We start from the raw sequence: 21,382 nt of genomic DNA on the forward strand, positions 1-21,382 counted from the left end.
AACCACCAGCCCAGGCATTATCTAAAACTCCCCTCTTGGCCATGCGGGCCAACGCCGCTAAAATAAACTTAATTTATTTTAAAATAAACGCTAAAAATAATCATAATTGTAATTGTGTATAAAAACCAGTACGAAATATTGCCGACTAACTTTTATATTGCACGATTGATGTGCAACCCTTCTAAAGTTACTCCCCCTGATGAAATTTCCTGCCATAAATGATCATGATCGATCATCTTCCTCTTTACCCCATTCCCAGTCTCATCAGCAAATTCTCCCTTACAAGCCCAATATGTTTTACGATTTTTAATGGCCAATCTATCATCTGGTGATAGAATCATAGGATAGTGTGTATAGCGTAGGCGTGAAATACCACCATTTGCTCTTTTAATAAGACTAGTCAATGCAGTGCGCATGAAGTCTTCCTCATGCAACGACTCAACTATATCCAACACTTGCATGGAATTGCTAGAGTCTCTTTGAGCGTGAGCGTAAGAGACCCTTATTGTTCCAAGTATCTTAACACGATTTGGATTTGAGGAATCGTACAAGTCTGTGAGTTTGGCCTTGCAGTCCAAAACGATGTTGTTGCTCTGCGGGAACGAGTTTTGGAAATTCTTAAATCGCAAGATCACTCTATCTCTGCTAACCACTTCAACAGCCTGGTATCCACAAGGTTTACAGTGTTTCATGTGATGTTTTAGCTTTAAATTTGTCCAAAATCCGGACAAGCATGTTGGACAATAGTAGCGTACACCTCGATGTTTACCCTCACTTAAAACCCTAAAAATATCCGCAGTTTGTTTACAATGTCCAATTGAATCAGGCTCTGAAGAAAGCGTATATAGAAGCATACCAGATGCTTCACTGATTCAATGGACGGAGTTCAGACTGGAAATATTACACCCTTTTTATCAGAGCGCTGACCATCCTCAAATTCTGTTTCATACTGTAACACCGTAACACCAATCTTTAAATTCTCATTAGCTCACTCAAAAATATTTATCCCTTTTAATGTTACGGTAAATTGATAATTTAAACAATCAAAACCTAATTTAGTAAACTTTGGCCCATCTTCATTAGCTGCCAATTTATCCTTAGAAGCACTTTTTCTTAGAAGCATTACCACGCAGGGGTCGGAAGGCCACAATCAAAAATGCATACTTGAAACACTATAGCCTAGCATCAAAACAGATTCGTTGTATAGCTCTACAACCCTCTAAATCTGAATGATATTTTAATTCAATATTCCCACTCCCCCCTCTTAAAATAAAATCTTTTTTAAACCTACAAATATTAACTGTTAAATTTTCTCTGAATAAAACAAGCGACCCACTATCCAACTCATTATAATTATCCAGTTTATTTACGATGCTATTGACCTGACCTAAAAATACCTCCTCATAATTTTCCAGAAGCGGGTGAACTGGCAACGTCTCTGTATACAAATATATTTAATAAAATTCGCTCGCATTTTCATTTAAATAATATGTTTTTAGTGGTATTGACGCTTTTAAACTGTCCCTCCCTCCCCACGCCCGCATTTGTTGTTCAAGAAGGGCTAGAATCTTGTTAATGTAGGAATGAGTAATAGCCAGGGGGTCGGTTACTATAAACCATGACATTAAGTAATTAATGGGGTCACCAAAAAGGCCGTGTAGACATTAATATGGTGCAAGGCAGAGTTGGACAAGAAAGAATCTGGTAGTGTAATTGTAGGTGGCGCTGATGTTTCACTATCACCACTACTCTCTTCAACCTCAATAGTGGGAAGTGGCATAAAGTCTCTCGATTCAATACCACCACCAGTCTATTCAATTCAAATAGTGGGGGTGGGGCGCGGTCTGAATCCCCCAATTCACTAAGCATATCTTCCAGTGTGTTTGGGGATAGCCGATCTTTATTGCGAATTTATCCTGAATTTCATTATTATTCATTAAAATAGTGGGGGTTTGGTTTTCGATTAGCCCACGAGTAAAATCGTTCAAAATATCGTCTAAAATCGTCCATGTGTTTGGGGATAGCTGATTAAGCCACCCAGCATTGTCTTGTAACACAATTTGATTATTATGTTTATCATCATCAATAGAAGTAGCATGCGAACCAGGTTTAGATGCATATGGAAGCATATCACCTAAATATTCGTTCATAAACCTATTTGACCATTTCGGTTCCTCAGTCATATCTATGTCACAGCTTAAATCGTCTAGACTAGCTATATCACAAAAAAGATTGTTTAAGAAACCCCTCTGCCACTCTAACTCACTATCAATTACAACACTATCCTGAAAATCCACTGGAGGTGTTAATATCGATGTAGACTCATCAGAGGCAACGCTGTAGCGTTGTCTATAGTAAAGGCCATACAGCTCCAATGTTTTATTATTATTTATTTATTTATTTTTTTTCCCAGAGGCACTTCATATGTAAGGGGTCGTAGAAACTTCAAAGGGGGCTCATTCGATTGGAAATTGAGAGTTCTAGTGCCCTTTTTAATATTTTCAAAATGATTTGAGGGCAACTATCCCCCCCCCCCGCCCATCATTGCCCCTAACATATCCAATCAAAATTTTGAGATAGCCATTTTGTTCAGCGTAGTTGATTTCCAGATAGAAAATATATTTTTGAGGAGGATACTCCCCACAACCCTCAGGGCAAGGGTTTTAAGTTATGCCCTGGGGGCATATAAGATGTTTATAGAAGGCGATGTCGTAAAAACTTAAAAACAGGCTCATTCGACTGGAAATTAAAGGGCTAGTGCCCTTTTTAATAGTCGAAAATGATTGGAGGGCAACTAGCCCCCCCCCCCACGCCCATCAGTCCCCAAACACATCCAATAAAAATTTTGAGATAGCCATTTTGTTCATTGTAGTTGATTTCCAGATAAAAAATATATTTTTGAGGAGGATACTTCCCCACAAACCTCAGAGCAAGGGTTTTAAGTTATGCCCTGGGGGCATATAAGGTTTTTATAGAAGGCTTTGTCGTAGAAACTTCAAAACAGGCTCATTCGATTGGAAATTAAAGAGCTACTGCCCTTTTTAATAGTCGAAAGTGTTTGGAGTGTAACTAGCCCCCCTCCCCCCCCCCCCACGCCCATAATTTCCCCAAACACATCAAATCAAAATTTTCATATAGCCCTTTTGTTCAGCGTAGTTGATTTCCAGATAGAAAATATGTTTTTGAGGAGGAAACTCCCCCGAAACCCTTAGGGCAAGGGATTTAAGTTATGCCCTGGGGGCATATAAGGTTTTTTATAGAAGGCATCGTCTTAGAAACTTCAAAACAGGATCATTCGATTGGAAATTTAAAGGGCTAGTGTCCTTTTTAATAGTCGAAAGTGATTGGAGGGAAACTAGCCCCCCCCCACGACCATCATTCCCTCAAACACATCCAATCAAAATTTTGAGATAACCATTTTGTTCAGCGTAGTTGATTCCCAGATATTAATATATTTTTGAGGAGGATACTCCCCCATAACCCTCAGGGCAAGGGTTTTAAGTTATGCCCTGGGGTCATATATGGTTTTTATAGAAGGCGTTGTCGTAGAAACTTCAAAACAGGCTCATTAGATTGGAAATTAAAGGGCTAGTGCCCTTTTTAATAGTAAAAAGTGATCGGAGTGTAACTAGCCCCTCCCCCCCACGCCGATCATTTCCCCCAAACACATCCACTCAAAATTTTGAGATAGCCTTTTTGTTCAGCGTAGTTGATTTCCAAATAGAAAATATGTTTTTGAGGAGGACACTCCCCCACAACCCTCAGGGCAAGGGTTTTAAGTTATGACCTGGGGGCATATAAGGTTTTTATAGAAGGCGTTGTCGTAGAAACTTCAAAACAGGCTCATTAGATTGGAAATTAAAGAGCTAGTGCCCTTTTTAATAGTCGAAAGTGATTGGAGTGTAACTAGCCCCCTCCCCCCACCCCACGCATATCACTTCCCCAAACTCATCAAATCAAAATTTTCAGATAGCTATTGTGTTCAGCGTAGTTGATTTCCAGATAGAAAATATATTTTTGAGGAGGACACTCCCCCACAACCCTCAGGGCAAGGGTTTTAAGTTATGCCCTGGGGGCATATAAGGTTTTTATAGAAGGTTTTGTCGTAGAAACTTCAAAACAGGCTCATTTAATTGGAAATTAAAGTGCTAGTGCCCTTTTTAATAGTCGAAAGTGATTGGAGTGTAACTAGCCCCCTCCCCTCCCACGCCGATCATTTCCCCAAACACATCCAATCAACATTTTGAGATAGCCATTTTGTTCAGCGTAGTTGATTTCCAGATAGAAAATATGTTTTTGAGGAGGATACTCCCCACAACCCTCAGGGCAAGGGTTTTAAGTTATGCCCTGGGGGCATATAAGATTTTTATAGAAGGCGATGTCGTAAAAACTTCAAAACAGGCTCATTCGATTGGAAATTGAAGGGCTAGTGCCCTTTTTAATAATCGAAAATGATTGGAGGGCAACTAGCCCCCCCCCCACGCCCAACATTCCCCAAACACATCCAATCAAAATTTTGAGATAGCCATTTTGTTCATTGTAGTTGATTTCCAGATAAAAAATATATTTTTGAGGAGGATACTTCCCCACAAACCTCAGAGCAAGGGTTTTAAGTTATGCCCTGGGGGCATATAAGGTTTTTATAGAAGGCTTTGTCGTAGAAACTTCAAAACAGGCTCATTCGATTGGAAATTAAAGAGCTACTGCCCTTTTTAATAGTCGAAAGTGTTTGGAGTGTAACTAGCCCCCCCCACGCCCAAAATTTCCCCAAACACATCAAATCAAAATTTTCATATAGCCATTTTGTTCAGCGTAGTTGATTTCCAGATAGAAAATATATTTTTGAGGAGGACACTCCCCCGAAACCCTCAGGGCAAGGGTTTTAAGTTATGTCCTGGGGTCATATAAGGTTTTTATAGAAGGCGTCGTCTTAGAAACTTCAAAACAGGCTCATTCGATTGGAAATTAAAGGGCTAGTGTCCTTTTTAATAGTCGAAAATGATTGGAGGGCAACTCGCCCTCCCCCCCACGACCATCATTCCCTCAAACACATCCAATCAAAATTTTGAGATAGCCATTTTGTTCAGCGTAGTTGATTCCCGGATATTAATATATTTTTGAGGAGGATACTCCCCCAAAACCCTCAGGGCAAGGGTTTTAAGTTATGCCCTGGGGTCATATAAGGTTTTTATAGAAGGCGTTGTCGTAGAAACTTCAAAACAGGCTCATTAGATTGGAAATTAAAGGGCTAGTGCCCTTTTTAATAGTCGAAAAGTGATCGGAGTGTAACTAGCCCCTCCCCCCACGCCGATCATTTCCCCAAAACACCTCCAATCAAAATTTTGAGATAGCCATTTTGTTCAGCATAGTTGATTTCCAAATAGAAAATATGTTTTTGAGGAGGACACTCCCGCACAACCTTCAGGGCAAGGGTTTTAAGATATGACCTGGGGGCATATAAGGTTTTTATAGAAGGCGTTGTCGTAGAAACTTCAAAACAGGCTCATTCGATTGAAAATTAAAGAGCTAGTGCCCTTTTTAATAGTCGAAAGTGATTGGAGTGTAACTAGCCCCCTCCCCCCACCCCACGCATATCACTTCCCCAAACTCATCAAATCAAAATTTTCAGATAGCTATTGTGTTCAGCGTAGTTGCTTTACGGATAGAAAATATTTCTTTGAGGAGGACTCTCCCCCACAACCATAAGGTCAAGAGTGTGAAGATTTTCCCTCGGGTCCTATAACATTTTTATAGAATGCTGTGTAGTTAAAACTTCAAAAAAGGGTCAATCGGTTGGAAATTAAAGTGCTAGTGCCCTTTTTAATAGTCGAAAGTGATTGGAGTGTAACTAGCCCCCTCCCCTCCCACGCCAATCATTTCCCCAAACACATCCAATCAAAATTTTGACAGAGCCATTTTGTTCAGCGTAGTTGATTTCCAAATAGAAAATTTGTTTTTGAGGATGACACTCCCCCACAACCCTCAGGACAAGGGTTTTAAGATATGACCTTGGGGCATATAAGGTTCTTATAGGAGGTGCTGTCGTAGAAACTTCAAAAAAAGCTCATTCAATTGGAAATCCAAAGGGATAGTACCCTTTTTAATAGTCGAAAGTAATTGGAGGGCAACTAGCACCCCCACCCCGCCCATCATTCCCCCAAACATATCCAATCAAAATTTTGAAATAGCCATTTGGTTAAGCATAGTTGATTTCCAGATAGAAAATATATTTTTTTGGAGGACAATCCCCCACAGCCCTCAGGGCAAGGGTTGTAAGTTATGCTCTGGGGGCATATAAGGTTTTTATAGAAAGCGGTGTCGTAGAAACTTCAAAAAGGGCTCATTCGATTGGAAATTGAAAGGGCTAGTGACTTTTTTAATTGTCGAAAGTCATTTGAGGGCAAGTAACCTCCCTCTCATGCCAACCATTTCCCCAAACACATCCAATCAAAATTTTGAGACAGCCATTTTATTAAACGTAGTTTTAAGTTCTGGAAACTAGGTCTTTGAGGATGACAACTCCCCTACAGCCCTCAGGGCAAGAGTTGTAATTTAAGGATTTTCCGAATCCTTCCCATTATTTCTTATGGAAGGGATGCTGATCACTTGATCAGCATCCACACAAGTTCTTGATCACTTTTTAAGATTCAAAAGAGATTGGAGGGTGACTATCCCCCCTCCTCAATGCCCTAAATGCATCAGATAAAAAATTTAAGATAGACTTTGGTTAAAATAGTTCAAAGTTCTGATAAAAAAAATCTCCGGTGTCGACACAGCCCACCAGGGCCCGGGGGTAGGCATTGTAAATTATGCCGTGGGGTATAACTTATTAAAGGGGGTTTATAACTTATGGGAAGGGGTTTTATATGGGAAGAACACATAGGAAATCTATTATAATTATCCAATTATAAGGTTAAAATACATACTCTGAGATAGATGTAAAATTGCTTTGGCACACAAAATCCTTTTAAGGTCAATTCCAAACAAATCTCAAATAGAAATGTCTAGAAGCCATAGAATGTTTTCATAACAAAACAACACGATTAGTTCGAAAAAAATGGCAGAGTTAAAAAAAATGGCAAAACTATCTGAGTCTTGAACAGTCTTGGAAAGCATAAACAAAATCAAATTGAATATTAGATATATAATGATATTAATTGTTGAAAGATCCGTCAGTTCAAGATATTTTTTTCACTGTAATTTTATTTTCATATTCAATGCTGTAAGAACTGGAAAATAATAAATTTGTAAGATACAAGAATTCGTTTTCAGTGAAGCACCAATGACGCAGAAGGCTTTAGGTTTTTACAGTTAAAGAAGGGGACAGCATCCAAATTTTGTTTGTAGTGAAACTATATTTGTCTTGACCAATATTGAAAAGAACTAATAAATTATACTTAATATTTGATGCATAATGATATTAATTTCTGAAAGCTCATCGGTTCAAAATTTTAATTTAATTTTAATATTTATTTTAAATATTAAGTACAAAAGAAAACATTTGTAATATAATTCTTTTTCAGTAAAGCGCCAATGACGCAGTAGGTTTTAGGCTTATGCAGTGAGGCGATACCAAAACTCTTGTTTGTAGTTATTTTTATTTGATTCGAGCTTGATTTGCATATTCAATTTAAGTTTCACACGTTTTAAGATTTATTTAATCATTTACATTAATAAATATTGTAAGCTTGTTTGCATTGATTGTTATTTAATTTCTGTTCGTTTTAAGTTTCATTTATACTTTAATAGCAAAATATTTGGTTTCGTTTTAAGCTTTATTTTCATATTCAATCCAAGCATTACTCGCTTAAGATTTATTTTTTCATTTATATTATTACTTGTTGTTTGTTTTTTGCTATGATTTTTTATTTAATTTCTATTCGTTTTGTATTTCATTTATTCTTTAATAGTTATTTCTGGTCGTTTTGAGTTTTAATTTTAACAGGTATTTTTATCTCCTGATCTGAAGTTTAAAATGGCCTTTACTTTTCTTTGAAAAACTTATTTTTCGGAAAGTTTTTTTAATTAATTGACAATAAATGTTCCTTGAGCTGGTGGAAAAGGCGATAGTTCATCAAAGTTAATCTATAAAAACAAATTTTGTTTTCCATGTGGAATATCCACTATTTTATAAAGTCAAAAAACAAATTATTAATCAGCTCTATGCTCATTTATGTAAAATAGAAAAGGATTTTTTTTTGTCCCCTCCATCCCTCTTTTTCAACAATTAGCCTTTAAAATTATTAAGACTAAAAATAAGAAAAGACGAATGCTATAACATAAAATGTAACAAGAAGTATCTAACCCCATAGGATCTCGCTAACTCACCGTTCGTGATCTAATTTCCATGCGAAATTGTAAGTACAGTATAAACTTGAATAAAAAGTAGGGATTATTAACGATTTTCATTGTGTAGAATAGAAATAGGGTTTTTTCTGCCCACACTCCCTCCACGCGTCTTTTTTTACAACTACACCATGACTTAATATACACAAGTAGCTGATTTAAAATTATTAGGACTAAAAATAAGAAGAGGCAAATTCTATAACATAATATGTAACAAGAAGTATCTAACCCCTTAGGTTGTCGCTAATTTACCATTCGTGATCTATTTTCCTTGCAAAACTGTAAGTGCATTATAAAATTGAATAAGAAATAGGGATTATTAAGGATTTTCATTTATGTAAAATAGAAATATGTTTTTTTTTGTGCCCTCTCCACCCCTCCTCTTTTTCCCCGCAATTACTTCATAGCTTAATGTACGCAACTAACTGATAAAGTCACTTACGTCAAGAAATGGCATCATTTGAGAGACACCTGTAGCTAACTCTTCAGAAATGTCCTGGCTAGCACATGGATGTGCGTGTGTGATCACAGACTCCCTGGTCATATTCATTGATGTAATTAAGTCCACATAAACCATGCTAGGTCCAGATCTGGTATTGACCTTTGCTCGTTTCTGGTCGGGAGGACATTCACCTTCAATTTCCTTGAATAAAAAATAATTTTTGAATAAAAATTAGTTTTTTCGCCAGGTAAGTCCAACAGAGAGGGTTAGATAATCTCTTTTTCATCACGCAGGATAAAAGAAAAAAAATGTATGCTTTTTCAACTAAGAGAGACGCAATTAAAACTTATTGGGATAAATTACTCGGTTCATAATTCAAATCTGCTTAAACTCGTAAAAAAGAAACATGACTCCCTAAGAAGAAGAAAAAGAAGCCTAACCTATCAGTTAATAACACGAATACGATGTAACATAAAAAATATAACACAATTTGTTAGATAATCTCTCTCGCGAAAAAGGATAAAAGAAAAAAATATATGCTTTTTTCAATTATGAAAGACACGATTTAAAACTTATGGGGTTAATTTCCATTTGCTCAAGCTCTCAAATCATATAAAAGAAAGAATTATACTAGTCTAAGAAGAACCCTAACCTATCTGTATTTTAAATATGATGTGCATAAAAAATAACACAATTTGCGTATTAGTTCCGTCAGATAAACCAAACCAAAGTAAACTCTCTCTACCTCTCATAAATTCTTAGAAAATTATACCGTATAACCTGATTTCGAAACATGTAAGTTTCAATTTCTTTTAATGCGCCACTTGATACCAATATAACCTTGCATATTCATCGTCCAAGTCATTCAGATCTGGCTCCTGGGTCGTAATTATCTCCCCGGTACCACTAAATGCGATATTACGAGGGGTATTCCAAAAATACATAAAATTTCTGTCAATAAGGTAATGGCAACCAGTTTCTATGACCATAAGGGAGCTCTGCTTATGAACTTTTTATAAGGTTGAAGAACTATCAAAGGAGTCTATAATGTAAAAGTTTTGAGGACATTGTGAGCAGAATGAGCTAAAAAGTGTTCAGGACAGCTCCATCGTGGAATCCGCTTCCATCACCACAGACCATTTTCCAAACGCTAAAAAAAAGTTTTAGAGAATTTCGGTTGAAATTGCTGCCAAATCCACCTTGTAGCCTAGACCTGGTCCTATCTGATTTTTTTTTATATTCAAGATTTTCCACTTGAGAAATAGGACCAAAGGTGTCATTTTTAGTACCATGTAGCACTTTCAGATGATGGAATTTGTAAAAAGCTCGTAGATATGAGCAATAGCTTTTAAATGAACCATTAAACATCTCGCTATGAATTCTGGTAGCTCGCTAATTCTGGTAGTAAAAAAAGACCAAGAAAAAGAAAAAAAGAAAAGCAGACACATCAGCGCTACCCATGCAAAAAGTGGGTTTCCATGCTGTTCAAGGTGGAGGAATGCAATTCTCTCATACATGGTTTTAGACCATGTTGATTCTAATGGTGCGCTTTTCATTTCAATCTGACGCCATTTTTGGGGGTTTGAGACTCTTTTTTGAAATCACCACAAGTTTTTTATCGCAATAAACGTTGCCTTTAAAATTAACCAAAATAATAGTTACCATTACTGAATCAATAGCATATGGGAATTTTTCTTATTACACTGTTTTTTCTAGAACGCATTTTTCAGCTTTGGGTTACTATGGGCTGTGGTTCGGTCTAAACTAGGTTGCAGCTACTGCTGCATACATGATGGCACTTAAAGATGGCAGAATTTACAAAAATTACGTAAGTATGAGCAATAGCTTTTAAATGAGCTACTAAACATCTCCCTACAATGGAGTGGTAGCCTGCTAGCCCTATTTACTTTAAAGTACCCTTTTGGTGAGCCAATAATTTATAATACTTACTAAGGGGGCTGGGAGGGGGAGTATATGAGAGTTGTGATTGTAAACCTCCAGTTAAGGCTCTTTGATCATAAATATTACAATGGTACCGTTTTATAGGTTTAAGCTTTTCCAATAGAGATATGTCACCAAAAGTGCCATTTTTAGTGTCATATGGCACTTAAAGATGGCACAATTGATAAAAAGAACGTAGATACGAGGAATATCTTTCAATTGAGTCACTAACATAAATATTACAATGGTACCGTTTTATAATTTCAAGCTTTTACACTAGAGAAATGTCACCAAAAGTGCCGTTTTTATTGCCATATGGCACAAACAGATGGTAGAAATGATAAAAAGCAGGTACATATGAGCAATAGCTTTTAAATGGGTCACTAAAAATCTCTCTATGGAGTTCTGGTAGCCCAAAACCCCAGCTTCTCTACTTAAGACATAACAGCAAAAGTATCATTTTTAATGCCGTGAGGCACTTGCAGAGGGTGGAATCATAAGCGGTGCAATAGTGCTGCCTAAGTAAAGAGTGATGTGAGCACAACGTATTATATATTCCTTTTTTTCTTTTTCTTAGACCTTGGCACTTCGTAAAGAAGGAGTTGTCGCAGAAACTTGAAATGGAATCATTTGATTGGAAATCGAAAGGGTTAGTGCGCTTTTTAATAATCGAAAGTGATTGGAGGGCAACCCTTCTCCCCCCCACACCCATAATTTCCCCAAGCACATCCCAGCAAAGTTTTAAGATAGCCAATTTGTTCAGTGTAATTAAAACATTCGGAAATTATGTCTTTGAGGGTGACACCCCCCCCCCCCCCAGAGCCTTCAGTGCAAGGGTTGTATGTTTTTCCCTGAGGGTATATAAGGTTTTTAGTAGAAAGTATGATCGTATAAATTTCTGAGGGGCTCATTGGATTGGTAATCAGAAGTCTTAGTTCCTTTTTTAAGAGTCAAATAGATTGGAGGGAAGCCACCCCAGCTCCGCACATCATATTTTCACCAAATGCATCAGAGAGAAATTTCGAAATAGCCATTTGTTCAAAAAATAGTTCAGAGATCACATGAAAAGTTCTTTGGGATGAAAAAAACTCCCGAGAGTCTAGGGGAGGGGGTAAGAGTTTTGAGAAATGTCCCAGGGGTATGAAATGTTTTTATGGAAGGATTAGTCGCGTGAAATTTAGATGGTGCTCGTTTAATTGGAAATGTACAGTTCCAGTTCCCTTTTAAGAGTCAAAAGTGATGGAGGCGAAGAAGTCCTCCCTCCCTGTGACCCTCTTTTTCCCAAATGCATCCGATCGAAGCCCTGGAACAGCCATTCTGATCACAATACTCCAATAAGCATGTTACAGTGTTTTCAGGGTACGCATCCCCCCCCCGGAGCCCAAGTGCAAGGATTGTAAGTTATACCCCAGGTTATACAAGATTTTTACGCAATGATTGGTCCTATAAACTTTTGATTTGAGGGGGGCTATTTTATTGGAAGTTGGAAGTTCTAGTGACGTTTTTAAGAGTCAAAAATAAATGGAGGACAACCATCCCCCCAGGCCTATCATTCCCCATAACACATCCAATCAAATTTTAAATGAGTTATTTTGTTCATAATTGTTGAAAGATCCAGTAATTGTGTTTTTCGGGATGTCAACCTCCCCACTGTCCTTAGGGCAATTCTTTCGTTGTTTACATATAGTAATGTTAAAAACACAAAATCGCGAACAAAGGATGAACACGAGGACAATTAACATCCAGTGAAACTACGTTTAAGTTAGGCTCATTTAACTTAGGTTAGCACAACCAATCAAGCTAATGAACCTCACTTAAACGTACTTAAATTAATGTAGTTAGCAGTTTTCTAACAGAAAACCCGTTAGCTTAAACAGAAAATTGTTAGTTCTAAGGGAAAATTTTTATCTTCGACGGAAAAACTAGCCGCTATTAGAAAAATGTTTTACTATTCAGAAAAACCTGTTTATTTCAAGAAACATTTGATAGTATTAAGCAAAATTTTGTTGCTATTAATGAAAAAGTTGTTACTTCTTAAAACATCTGTTAGTATTAAATAAAACTTTGTTAGTATTTTAAGAAAAAAAGTTGTTACTTCTAAGAAAAAAATTTGTCAGTATTTAGAAAAACTTACTACTTCTAACAGAAAAATTGTTAGCCTAAACAAAAAAATTACTTCTAAGAGAAATATTTTATCTTTGACGGAAAACTTGCTTCTATATGAAACAGTTTGTTACTATTAAGAAAACTTGTTATTTCCAAGAGAAATTTGACAGTATTAAGAAAAAAAACTTTGTTATTATTGAGGACAAAGTTGTTATTTCTAAGAAAATATTTGTTAGTATTAAGTAACACTCTGATAGTATTAAGAAAAAACTTGTTACTTCTGAGAAAAAATTTGTTAGTGTTAAGTAAAACTTGCTACTTCTAACTGAAATTTGTTAGCGTAAACAGAAAATTGTTACTTCTAAGAGAAATTTGTTATCTTTGACGAAAAACTTGCTTCTCATAGAAAAAATTTCTTACGATTATGAAGAACCTGTTACTTCCAAGAGAAATTTGATAGTATTAAGTAAAATTTTGTTATTATCAAGGAGAAAGTTGTTGCTCCTAAGAAAGAATTTGTTGGTGTTAAGAAAAACTTGCTACTTCTAACAGCAAACTTGTTAGCGGAATCAGGAAATTGTTAATTATAAGAGAAATTCGTTATCTTTGACGGAAAGCTTGCTGCTATTAGAAAAAAATTCCTTACTATTAATGAAACCTGTTTTTTCCAAGAGAAATTTGACAGTATTAAGTAAAACTTTTTTATTATTGAGGAACAAGCTGTTACTTTTAAGAAAAAATAGGTTAGTATTAAGTAAAACTTTGTTAGTATTAAGAAAAAACTTGTTACTTCTAACAAATTTTTTTTTTAGGATTAAGAAAAACTTGCTACTTCTAACTGAAAAATGTTTAGAGTAAACAGAAAATTTTTACTTCCAAGAGAAATTTATTATCTTTGACAGAAAACTTGCTGCTATTTCTTACTATTAAGAAAAACCTGTTACTTCCAATAGACATTTGCTAGTATTAACTAGAACTTTGTTAGTACTAAGGAAAAAGGTGTTACTTCTAAGAAAAAATTTGTTAGTATTGACTAAAACTGTGTAAGTATTAAGGGAAAAAAGTTGTTACTTCTAAGAAAAAACTTGTTAGTGTTAAGAAAAACTTGCTACTTCTAACAGAAAACTTGTTAGCGGAAACAGAAAATTGTTACTTATAAAGAAATTTTTATCTTTGACGGAAAACTTGCTGCTATTAGAAAAATGTCTTAAGTTTTAAGAAAAACTTGCTACTTCTAACAAAAAACTTGGTAGCATGAACAGAAAATTGTTACTTCTAAGAGAAATTTGTTATCTTTGACGAAAAAATTTCAGCTGTTAGAATCAATTTGTTACTATTAAGAAAATATCTGTTACTTCCAAGAGAAATTATATAGTATTAAGTAATACTTTGTTAGTATTAAGAAAAAAGTGTTACTTATAGGAAAACAATTGCTAGTGCTAAGAAAAATTGCTACTTTGAATAGAAAACTTGTTAGTGTAAACAGAAAATTGTTACTTTGAAAAGGAATTTGTTATTCTTGACGAAAAACTTGCTGCCATTATAAAAAATTTCTTACTATTAAGAAAAAACCTGTTACTTCCAAGAGAAATTTGATAGTATTAAGCATAACTTTGTTAGTATTAAGATCAAAGTTGTTACTTCTAAGAAAAAATCTGTTAGTATTAAATAAAACCTTGTTAGTATTAAGGAAAAAGTTGTTACTTCCAAGAGAAATTTGATAGCACTAAGTAAAAGCGTTGTTAGTATTAAGGAAGAAGTTGTTTCTTCTAAGAAAAATTTGTTGATGTTAAAAAAAAACTTACAGCTTCTAATACAAAAATTGTTAGCGTAAACAGAAAATTGTTACTTTTAAGAGAAGTTTGTTATCTTTGACGGAAAACTTGCTGCTATTAGAAAAAAATGTGTCACTATTAAGAAAAAGTTGTTTCTTCCAAGAGAAATTTGATAGTATTAAGTACAACTTTTTTAGTATGAAGGAAAAACTTGTTATTTCCAAGAAAAAATTATTAGTGTTAAGAAAAACTTGCTACTTCTAACAGAAAATGTGTTAGCAAAAACAAAAAATTGTTACTTCTAAGAGTCTTGCTATCTTTGATGGAAAACTTGCTTCTATTAGAAAATTTTTGTTGCTATTATGAAGAACCTGTTATTTCCAAGAGAAATTTAATAGTATTAAGTAAAGCCGTGTTAGTATTAAGGAATAAGTTGTTACTTCTAAGAAAAAAATTGTTAGTGTTAAGAAAAACTTGCTACTTCTAACAGAAAACTTGTTAGCATTAGCAGGAAATTGTTACTTCTAAGAGAAATTTGTTATTTATGACGGAACACTTGCTTCTATTAGAACAAATTGTTTCTATTAAGAAAAAACCTAATACTTCCAAGATAAATTTGATAGTATTGAGAAAAATCTTTGTTGGTATTAAGAACAAACTTGATGCTTCTAAGGAAATCAAGTGCCGTTCTTCAAAAAAGTATAGTGTTTAATTTAAATTCATACGCTTATTTTCTGATTAAGAAGGTTTAAAATATCCTAGGGGGGATTAGGTGGTGTGTCATTTGGATAGCTGGCGTGTAATGAGGTGGTGGTGTGGGAGTGTTTAGAAGGTTATCATGATCTGTTTGCCTCGTGAAAAACTTAAATCAAAGGGTTGAATTTATAATTTTTAACAAGAAATATCTGAAAATTGTCTTAGGAATAGTGATGTGATATCAGAGGGGTGCAGCAGAGTGATAGCGATATCAGAGTGATAGCGTGGCAATGTAGCGTCAATTGCTCGGAGTATCACTTTCTGGTAGTGAAATGCATGATCGCCATGTAATGCCATGGTGGTGTAGAGTGTTTTGGAGGTTATTAATATATTGATGACGGGTGTTGCAAGGTGTCGCAGAGCAATAAGAGTATGGCGCTGTTGCGTGAATTTCTTGCAGTATCACGCTCTGGTAGTGAAATGCCGAGTTCCGCTGTTCAATGCCACATAGATGGTAGGTGGCAGGCGTGTAATTTTGTGATGGCAGGGTGTCTTTTGTAGGTTATTTTGAAGGTCCAGACTCGCGACAAACTCGAATTAACGTGTTGAAAGCATATTTTTTACAAAAAATGTCCAAAAGTGTCTTTGGGGAGACGAGAAAATATTATTCAAATGCGCGTATTGTAACGGTGGTGTGAAATGTTCATAGTTTCGGCTCATAATCTCTGTATTTTAGCTAAGGGGTCTCGAAAATACCGAGAAAAAAAGGTTCTTTTAACTAGATTTGTAATTTATAACCGATTTCAACTCCAATTACTGGTACTTTCAATATGCCGAGTCCAAGTTCGACTCCATTCAGCAAAAAAAAACTTACAAAAACTCTCTTTTTTGACTAGTTAAGACTAAGTTTTACAAAGCGGTGGATCATTTTGTAGGAAAGACATAACAACAAGCCCGCTCCTTCTAGGAATTACCTGCTAGGAGCCATATATGTCTTCTATTTATGCATGTTTTTCGCACTTGTCATGTTTTTCACGTTTAATTTTTTACTTGTTGTGTTTTTAACTGCTTTTCATTGTTTTAATATTGTTGTAAGTTTGTTTTTATTAATGGAAATTTTAATTAGAATAAGTTTAATCCTTTAGATATGTTGTTTAGGATGCGTCTCTAATACATAGGTGTTTACACAATTTAAGCACCCCTTCTGTCTTTTATCACTGAAAATATATTAAGAAAAAAAATATTTAAAAATATATGTTTTCCGTCTTCATGCCAATTGTTGAAAGTGCACGAAATATGATATTCTAGCGTGTGCAAAAAATTAGAATTCTTCTTGCTTGTAATAGGTTTTCTTAGAATTAAGTTCTCGATACAGAATTTTTGAAATAGGTCCTTGCCCCTAGTGCTTGAGGCGCTGTTCCATTGCAAGGGAATTGATCTTTCGAATCCTAGCAAGGACAAAGAACTAAAGAAAAAAGACTTTGAATATTTCGACGAAAAATAAAATCCCAAAAAATTATTTTGTGACATTGTTCTGTGCGTCGTCATTACGTAAGATACGTGCTGTCATTACGTGAGATATGCACCGTCCTTACATAAGGTTTGCACCGCCATTAAGTTAAAATAAAGATAAAAAAATGCCTTGAACGTTTCGACGAAAAATACAATGTCAAAAAAGTATTATGATACAGTGATGTGTGCACTTTCATTACGTGAGGTGCGCTACCATTACGTAAGGTATGCACCGTTATTACGCAATGTGTGTGCTGTCTTTACATAAAACTCAGTCATTACGCGGCACCAACATTTGTGCCGTGTTCAGTTACTAGCGGGGATTCTCCAAGGGTTCCTGAAGTCTAGCTTGTCACATCCGATGGCGTCATCCATATTATACATGGTCATGGGAATCCTGGCTGTCTTTCAGAAATTCAATAGACATTCCAAAAATGGCTACAAATCGTGGCTTCTATTTATAGTGGGACTAAGGGAAGATAATACAAAAAAAATAGATATGTCAAAAATTGGCCCGAATCGTGACAAAATGGTGGCTGCTAGGGAAAATATTGGAACACTTGGAATCCCGGGAATCTTGACAGCTCTGTTCCCCTTAATAGAACACCTGGAGTCCCGGGCAGCCTTCCAGGTGACTGCATTTCCTTTGTGTGAGGGACAAGAAGCTCCACTTAGAATTCCCTATTATTACTAATTGTTAAATATCCTGACCACACTCGGATTAATTATCAGCCAAAATAGGTTCAGTTGTCGGGCTTATTGAAATCAAATCTTCATTTCTTAGAGTTTTGGCTCATTCAAGTTTAATGTTCCTTGAAAATTTTGGAGAATGATCATCATCCCTGAAAAACTGCAGCCCTTCAAATTTATCCCGGGATGGGAGGTGTCTGAAACAACAAACATGAATCATAGGATAGGATAGTTTCCATAGTTTTCAAGATGAGTTCTTTGATCAAACCTTTTTTATGTGTCAGTGTCCCCAAGGGACACTGACAGGTGGTCAGGGATTAATATCATCATCCCAGGGAACATGAAGACATTAAAATACACATAAATAGGAAGAGAAGAAGTGTTACTATATATTTGGTAAAAACTTTAAATATTGGTAAAAAACCAATTTTCTTGTTGTTCTTGTCCCCCATCCCTTGGGAAACTTCCTCGTGCCACTCATGCCCCCCCACCTCTCACTCTATTGTGCCGGTGAACTTGTGAATGTAATCTTTGATGTTTCACACAAAAGCAATTTCAGCAATTAGAGGAAAACTATTAGCTCGTAACACCCATACTACGGGTTTAATCCAGAAATATCTTGGGAATTCATGGAAATTAGACATTAAATTCGAACCCAACCCTCCTCCAATAACTTCTTTTATATTCGTCTGAAGGGTCACTGAGAGTTAGAAATTTGGGCATAAAATGTACATTTTAAGGCTTCAGACTGTACCCGTATAAGTAATGTCAGAAATATCTTATTCTCCCATTCTCCATATTCTTCCACATTCCCATTCTCCATTTGCATTCGCATTTTCTCTCGTATTATAACCACCTACCTAAATAAAGTTTCAAAGACCCGCCCATATCAGCTGATTTGCAATTATATACCCCGGTACCTCCTGCACACAATTTTGAGAGGTGGTTTGGTGCTGCAGTGAGTTGTTAGTAGGCCTCAAAATGGCATTAAATAGGATAATATGATATTTCTGACATTACCTACACGGGTACATCCTGGATTTGGGTCGAATGAAGAATACGTGGAGAAAATTTAGTAGAGGGTAAAATGTGACAGGAAGAATCTTTGAAACCTGTGACTGGAAAAATGGTCAGCTTCTTATAAGAATCTAAAAGATTTAAAATAGTTATTCACGTTAGATTTACAAGGTTTTGGTTTCTATCGAGTTTTAATCAGTTTTTGTCGAGGCACAAGATCCCTCGTTTGTGTATACTGTCTTTTGTGAAATAATGTATTAAAACAAAATTTTAGTGCGTTTGTAAATTGAACGATTGATAGAACCATTTGCTTAGTTCCCGATGTTCCCTACTAAACCAGAAACCGTAACAAAATTGTCTAAAATAGGATATCATAAGCCCATGCAAATATGTCAAGCCAGGGACTTACCAGAGAGGCTACCGATTCAACCAGGCAAGAAAAAAGAATGTGAATTTACTAGTATATTTTAATTCTAAAATTCTGAATATCCCCTGAAGTTAACATTGAATATATTGTTTTTAGTTGGTACACTTAAATCAGCACAGCTATAGTTACTTCTCATACTTTATACGGTTTTATTTCTTTTAATATCTAGTCAGCCATGAAAATTGCAAAAAAAATGAAAGAAAACGGGCCATAAAAAAAAAAAAAAAATCTCACGTGTTTCAACCTCTTGAGCATGTATACAGGATTTGTAAGCCGCTATAAAAATCTTCCGAATGTAATTAGAACCCATCACATTATAAAATGAAATGTATACGCTACAATACATGTCAGCTTAGCTATATTTTAGCATATTTTGTGGTACGAGGCCCAGCATAAGTGCTTCCCATGCCACTAGCCCTTTACCCAGTATGATTGTTATTTTTCTTGAATTGGGTTGAACCTTCCTTTGAAGAATCAAGAGACTATTTTGATGTACCGACCTTAAGTGACGGCCCCGGATTGTTCCACCATTGAGTCAACCTGCTCTCTTTCACGAGTATTCTTTCTTAGAAGTTTCCTGTACTGGCTTGTATCTGCGAATTTTTACTTATAATTTTTACTGTGTTTGTCTTGTCGCATTGACAAACGGTGACAGAACGAAAAAAATCTCCACAAAAGGAGGTCAACGATGCATTCTATTAAGGTGGCTTTGATTCAGTATCAGCTAGCAAGCGAGAAATGCTGACGGAAAGCTAAGTATAGCTCCTGTTTCAGCGTCTTGTATACATTAGTTTAATTGCTCAGTTTGCCAATTGCACAACGATGCCCATCCCGTGCCAGAAGACTGAAAGAGGAAGAGAAAAGGAGACGATGAGAGAGGGACAGGAAGGAGAGATGCAAGGCAATACTTGTCTTTTTTTGCATGTCTGCTTGTGCGGACAATGCAGACATTGCATGTGGAATGTTGATATAGTTCCATTAGCAGTGACTAATACTATCAAGTCAAATACTGAGCTGTTTTAAGAGCATTTGATGGTGTTTGATGTTGTAGCTACTAGATGAGTGAATGGCAAAAGAACTTTCAGTATCCAATTTAATGAGCCCCCTCCCAATTCATGACCACGCCTTCCATATGAAGTGACCGGGACAAATAATGATACATAAGAGGCACATAACTCTTTACTGAGGTAATGCTAGCGTGTTGCCTTAGATCTGTGAAAGGCGGCAAAGAACTAGGAAAGCTTTTTTTTGCCACTACATACTTGGCCTCTTCGTGACTCTGTATACCTAAAAACAGAACAAAAACAGCTTCATATTTTGTACATGTATCTTTGATGAAAGTTTTACGTCATTAGAGGAGTAGATGCAATGTTTTACTTCCAATGACTCAACTTTGCTTTTTCTGTCTTTAGTGTTACAAAAAAAACAAAAAACGCAGTGTTATAGCCTAAGCTTATAATTTGCTTTTTCTTTTAATTTTCATAAAGAAAACTTATTAGATTCTTCGATACATGTCTTTTAAACAACACACACCCAAGAAGTGAAGTTAGGTTAATCCTAATGAAATATACCAAAACTTGATGATAATATGATTCTGTAGAAACAAAATTATGGAAACTACGACAAATACTTATGGGAAGCAGGTTGTGCAGAACGCCTTATATTAAATACACAACCTAACCCCTAACCACCTATATATATTTAATATTTAATTAAATTATACATACATCATAGTTTTTCTCCCTCAAAATAAGCAACTCATAACCGATCCCAAAGAGGAAAATGGTTTCTGTACGCATCGTAAATCTTGAGTTTGTTTCGTTTAACAGACAAGTACCGATTCCTCGGTTAATCTCAGCCCATCACTAAACCTGAAGGTTTAGTGTTGTATTTTTTAATGTTTATCTCAGAAGAAAGGGTGTTTGAACCTGGCCGCAGACACTGAAATTTACTTTAGGTTGGGGGGGGGACGAAAAAATGGCCATTTACATGGTAATTTACATTACATGGTATGTAATTTACATTACAATTACCATTACATGGTAATGGTAATTTACACGAACAGTATAGGAGCTTATTGATGAAATCCTACTGTCTAATATTAAAGGAAGGGGAACCCAACTCCATCCGTTTAGCGTACCTGCTTGACTGTAATAAAAATAGGAACAAAAGACTATATTTACCAATTGAAACTCTTATAGATTTAAGCTTAACACAATATTTATTCAAAAGATCTTTGTTTATATGATGATGTAGCGGTCAAAGCTTAGAGCAACGCACCAAAGGTTATTATCATAAGAACGTTCGCATATTTTTCGAAATTTAAAAACGGGAAGGGGTAATTCCGGAGAAGTAGTTCAATCCTTATTATAAAATACTATATCAAATTTACCACGGCTGAGAGTTCTCGTCAAAGGGAAGTTTTTCAAG

The sequence above is a fragment of the Artemia sp. Qi Xiang Cuo genome, chromosome 21, assembly GCF_049724085.1.
Source record: "Artemia sp. Qi Xiang Cuo chromosome 21, ASM4972408v1, whole genome shotgun sequence".
Taxonomy (NCBI): domain Eukaryota; kingdom Metazoa; phylum Arthropoda; class Branchiopoda; order Anostraca; family Artemiidae; genus Artemia; species Artemia sp. Qi Xiang Cuo.